A 6,571-nucleotide genomic window follows, 5' to 3' on the forward strand; every position below is an offset into this window, starting at 1 on the left:
CTACATGGGCTACCATACTGCTCTGGAGCAGCTCCTTGACACTGCTGTGAGTGATGACAATATACATTACCAGCTACTGATACACTTACACAGAACCATGCTCCGATGACACGTTTGGATATCTTTGACCAAATATGGACGTCTGGAGAATTTCCTCCTTCATGGCGTAATGCCGGCATAGTCCCAATACCAAAACCTGGCAAAGGATCATGCAGATCAAATCTAATTAGAAGGCTGATCTCTCTAACTAGCTGTGTTTTGTAAAACCATGGAACGTATGGTGAGCCAATAGATTAACTTGGTGGTATCTTGAAACCAATAACCTTATAACAAATGTTCAATGTGGTTTCAGGAAAACTCGTAGTACCATTGATCATTTGGTACGTTTAGAATCCTTCATTAAAAAATGCTATAATCCATAAAACAAATATGCTTGTAACGTATTCAGTGCTGCTGATCTTGAGAAAAGCTTTTATGATACGTCCCAGGAGCTAATGGCTTTGGAAGGATTTCTTATATGGATTTTTTTGGCTTGAGATACGTTGCCAATTTCTTTTTATATCACAGTTTTTTAAAGACAGGTGGGCACAAGTCCGGAGTGGGTTCAACCCTGTCTGAACATTATAATCAGGATCAGGGTGTCCTTAAGGAAGTATTTTGTCTGTCACTTTATTTCAACATTAAGATCAATAGCTTATCCAAGGGTTTAAACAATTCAATTGGTGGATCACCATTTGTGGATAGTTTTAACATTTCTTGTCGCGGTAAGAATATGCATAATATAGAAGGGCAGCAATCACAGTTGTGTTTAAATAAAATAAATAAATGGTGTCTTGAAAACGGCTTTAAATTTTCTAAATCAAAACTAATTGCATACATTTCTGCCGTAAATATAAACCACATAAAGACCCAGGAATACTTTTTAAATACACACTCCCATCGAGGTTGTCAAAGAGGCCAAGTTCTAGGTCTCCATTGTCGACTCCGATTTAACTTTTCTTCCGCATATCAAATCTCTAAGAAATAAATGCCTGAAGGCACTCGATTTATTGAGAAAGTCGTGTCTAACTCAAGGTGGGGAGGACCAACCACCCTCCTACAGACCTCTATAGATCACTGGTCCGCTCGAGAAGCGTTATTATGGCTCCATGTTGTAGCGTTGGGAGCCTGCAAAAGCAATCTAAAAACTGCTTGATTCTGTCCACCACCAAAGGTCTAAGACTTTGTCTTGGATCTTTTTTAGAATCTTCTCCTGTTGACGGTCTCTACGTCGAAGCAGACGGGCCTTCTCTTGCCCAACGACGTATAAAAGTATCTTTACAATATCTTACAAAACTATATTCCTGTATTTTATTTGCATCGCTTTAATCCCTCTTTGCGAGGATTTGTATAAACAAAGTACTTCTCTTGTTCCGCCTCTTAGAATAAGATTAAGCCATTCCATTACTGCTGCCGGCATTGGGCTGGAAAATATATCTCCTTTCCCGTCTTCTTTCCTCTCCTCTATGGCAGTTGGTTAGGCCATGCAGTTGACCTTTTATTAACAGCATTTAAAAAAGGAGAAACTAATGAATTACAATATAAACAAAGAATATAATCAGTGTATAACAAATATAATACATACAAATCCTTTTTATTTACAGATGGGTCCAAGGATGGTGGCGCAGTTGCTTGTGCCACTGTCATTGATCCAGAACAATATCTTCTAGGAATACCGGATAACAGCTCTATTTTTGCAGCAGAAGCTAAACGCCATATTAACAGCTCTTAAACATATTCAAAGACACTCTAAACATAAACAATATATCATCTTTTTCTGATTCTCTTTCTTGCCTTCAGGCTTATTAAAATCTTTCTATAGCATCCACTTTTACTAGAAATTATTGAACTATCTAATGAACTTGCTACTGCCAATACGACATCGAATCTTCTTTAGTTCGTTACCCAGCCATGTTGGCATTTCTGGGAATACAATGGCATTGATCTTGCTGCGTTAAGGCAGCACTCAACAAATCACTGTGACACCCACTTCTTATTCCATACTCTGATTACAAAGCTAGCATTAGAACTTACATCCGTGATCTGATGCAGAACAAATTAAGGACACCCAAGTAGGTATTAATAAATTACATGAAATAAAACCCTATGTGGTTGCGCAACTTACTCTTGGGTTGTCAGTCCAGATTTGAAGAGGTCATCATACGACGATGTCGTATTGGCCACACTTGGTACACTCACAAACATTTGTTTTTGTATCCCTTGTGATGAGAGAGTCACAGTCCAGCATCTCCTGCTTGACTGTGTTGAATTCTCCATCATAAGGGATAAGCTATTTTAATGCCAAAACAGTAAAGGACCTTTTTAGTAATGTTAATTATCATTTAAATCATTGATTTTTAATAGAGATAGACTTGTTAAATGAATTTTGATATATGTTTTGTAAATGGTCGAGGTTTTATAATTGGTGGTTCAGATTTTCAACTTAGATTGTTGGTGGCTGTATCCTCAAAAGGGGTTGAAGTATTGTACAATTATTGTCCTCCTGAGAGGGTACCTAAGTCCCAAAACTTTCAAAGTAAATTTAGGGCTTGCCACGTTTTTAATCGTAGAATATGTGTGCTTTTAATTTATGGCTAGATTTCTCTTCTGTCGCCAATGGCTGGAGGATGGTGAACCCAAATCAACTAGAGGGTCCATGCAGGTAGCAGAAAGTAATGTAAGTCCCTGGTTCCTAGTATGGTGATTCACCTTCAGTTGTTGGCAATCTATAGCCTGTTTTATATTGTATTGTCATTTAAAACTAGCAATTAAATCTAAAAATATTAGAACCATAAATGACAATACAATATAAAACAGGTTATAGATTGCCAACAACTGAAGGTAGGACATCACCATACTAGGAACCGTGGGGACTTACATTACTTTCTGCTACCTGCATGGACCCTAGTTGATTTTGTTTACACCATCCCTTCAGCCATTGGCGACAGAAGAGAACGAGCCATAAATTAAAAAGCACATAATTCTACGATTAAAACGGCAAGCCTAAATTTCATTTCTTTGAAAGTTTTGGGACTTAGGTACCCTCTCAGGAGGACAATAATTGTACAATACTTCTCCAACTCCCTTTGAGGATACAGCCATCAACAATCTAGTTGAAAATCTGAACTACCAATTATAAAACCTCATCTATTTACAAACATATATCAAAAATTCATTTAACAAGCTCCACTTTTAAAATCAATGATTAAATGATACTAACATTACTAAAAGGTCCTTTACTGTTTTGGCATTAAATATCTTATCCCTATGATGGAGAATTCAACACAGTCAAGCAGGAGATGCTCTGACTGTGACTCTCTCATCACAAGGGATAAAACAAATAAGCCTAGAGTGTACCTTGTATGGCCACATGATGATCGTCCCATGATGACCTCTTCAATTATGGACTGACAAAAACAAGTAGGTGCATGGTCAATATAGGGTTTTATTTCCATCATCGAAGTAATTTATTATCCTCAATCACCTACTTGCGTCCTTTTGACTTGTTCTGCATCAGATCACGGACAAGTTCTAATGCTAGCTTTGTAATCGTGGTTAACGTTAACGACAAGAAGCATTTCACAGATTTCCTTGAGTGAGTGCCTTTACAGCAAGATCGGAAGCGTCATTGTTATCTCAGAAATGCCGTTTACGCGGCGTTAATCTCAACATGGCTGGGTAACGAACCTAAAGACGATGTCGCTCCATTGGCGATATAGCGCCAGAAGCAAGTCTATTAGATAGGTTCAAATAATTTCACCAGTAGTAAGAAAAGTATAATAACGATATGTTATTAAGAAAGATTTTACGTAATAGCCTTGAAGTGCTATAAAGAGAGTCTCTACATTAGATGATATATTGTTTATGCTTATTGGAAAGTGTCGCTTGAACATATTTTCAAGAGCTGTTAATATGGCATCGGCGTTTGTTTCTTCGCTGTAAAAACTGGATAGAGCTGTTATCCGGTATTCTATGATCAATACCGGGTTTTCGTGCTGAAGACACAACTGTCATCATATTGTTCTGATCCAATGACAGCAGGTCTGCTAACTGTCTGCGCCACCATCCTTGGACCCATCTGTAAATAAGGATTTGTATTATATTTATTAATTGATATCAATATATTCTTGTTTAACCACTAAACTGCTATTGTAATTCATTAGTTTCTCCTTTATAAATGCTGTTAATACCGTTAGGTCAACTCCTATAGCCTAACCATAACCGCCAAGGAGGAGAGGAAAGAAGACTTGTGAAGCTGAAGGAGATATATTTTCCAGCTCAATGCCGGCAGCAGTAATGAAGGAATGGCTTAATCCTGAGCCCAAGAGGCGGGTGTGCTCTGTGAAGAGAAGATGTATCTTGTGAGGCCAAATCCCACGCAAAGAGGATTAAAGATGCAGTAAAAATGCAGGAATATAGTTTTGTAAGCCATTGTAAAGTTAATTTGGCACGTCATGTTGGGCAAGAGAAGGCCCGTCATCACACATTTCTGGACGTAGAGACTGTCAACAGAGAAGTTCTAAAAGATCCAAGACAAAGTCTTAGACCCTTGTGGTGGACAGAATCAAGTAGTTTTAGATTAGCCATATGGCTCCACCATAAAACGATTTGATCATGTATTCGAGGAGCCATAATCAAGCTTCGAGCGGACCAGTGATCTATAGCATTGATATAGGTGTCCAGTAGGAGGGTAGTTTGGTTCCTCCCTGCAGCCTGAGATAGACACGACTTTCACAATAACTACTGCTGGAGGAGTGCCTTTGAGGCTGAACATTCACGCTTGTCACTGGAATTTATTTCTTAGAGATTTGATATGCGGAAGAAAAGTTATATTCAACCCGACAATGACACGCGTGTAACTTGGCCTCTTTGGTGACACCCTCGATGGAGAGTGCCATTTTAAAAGAGTTCTTGGTCTTTATGGTTGGTTTATATTTCATTGCAGAAATGTGGCGCAATGACATCTCTCATACCCTTGATTTATGAAAAATTTAAAGCCGTTTCAGTGTCAAAACAAGAGACACCATTTATTTATTTTATTTAAACACAACTGTAGTATTGCCGTCTCATTTAGTATGTTATTATTCTATCAGACGCGAAATAAAATGTTAAACTCATCCACAAATAGTGATCCATCAATTGAATCGTCTTTATAGCCACTCACGTTTAAACCTTTGGATAAGCTGTTGAATGCTCGCACGCCGAATAAAGTGACAGACAAAATACTTCCTTGGGGATACCGCCAGTTTCATCAAATTCCTCGTATTGTTTGATTATAACGTTCAGATAGGAAGGAACCCATTTCTGGACTTGAAATTGCCTGTCTTTTTTAAAAAAACTGATATAAAAGATTACCCGCAGGCAGGGTGAACCTGCGTGGATAACGTGCTCTCAAACCAAAATCATGTTTGTAAATCCTTCAAAAGCCTTCATAAGCCATCTCAATTCTGGCTGATAAGTCGTTGTAATAACCATAAGCTTTCAAGATCAAAGAAAATATACAGAAAAACAAATTACGTTGTTTATTTAGTAATTCTTATAGCATTGTGTTATTGTTTTATCAAAGGATTCTAAACGTACCAAATGATCAATGGTACTATTGAGTTTTCCTGAAGTAATTTCATATTTCATTGAACATTTGTTATAAGGTTCGCCAGACAATTGGTGTTTGCCATTTGAATAACTACCAAGTTAATCTATTATTCACCATAACGTTCCAGGATTTTACTGCTGTACACAGCACAGCTAGAGAGATCGGTCAGTCTCAATTGTCCGGATCTGCAAGATCCTTGCTAGGTTTTTGCATTGGGGACTACAATGGCAATACGCTATCGAACAAGGAGGAAATTCCTCCAGACGTCCATATTTACTGTCAAAGGTGCCGATGGACTGGACTGATTCTTAAAACGTTTACCCATCACGCTGAAGACATGGTTCAGTCGATTCTCAAGTGATGCATCAGTACTTGCATTATTGGTAATGTATATTGTCACCAATTATTGCAGTCAGCGAGAGCTTGCATTCAATCACAGCTACAGTATGTAGCCTATGTAATGAAAACACTTCATTAAAATCTTCACCACAGTGTGATTCGAAATTAAGTTTTGTCTTTTCCTGCTTGTCTGATATTCTCTGAACTCAGGGACATGTTGCCAAATAACTGACAGTCTTCCGCTAATTTTATCTGCAAATTTAGATTTGCCGTTCCATTAAATTATCGCCATCTTTAAGATGATGAACAGCAGATTTTGAACCTTTGCTTTTGATAACATTTTGACCATAAGTCACAATATCGACCATGGCGTACATGAATTATTGGCATACGTGAGACATAATTTCTCCAAGATTGTTTTCGTAAGTTTTGTTTAAGCATACGACGCGCCCGTATGACTGAGTATTTTAAATAATTTATTTGCCATGGACAGTTGGAAGATGGCGGAAGATAACGCTCTGCCTTTTCCTCGCTTCTTCTGGCTTTGCCGGTAACACCTGTATTAAACCATGGTTTTCACTCGTACATGAGACGTAAATG

Source organism: Haliotis rubra, unplaced genomic scaffold, assembly GCF_003918875.1.
Source record: "Haliotis rubra isolate DU_JTF1 unplaced genomic scaffold, ASM391887v1 Scf2470, whole genome shotgun sequence".
In the NCBI taxonomy this organism is placed as follows: Eukaryota; Metazoa; Mollusca; class Gastropoda; order Lepetellida; family Haliotidae; genus Haliotis; species Haliotis rubra.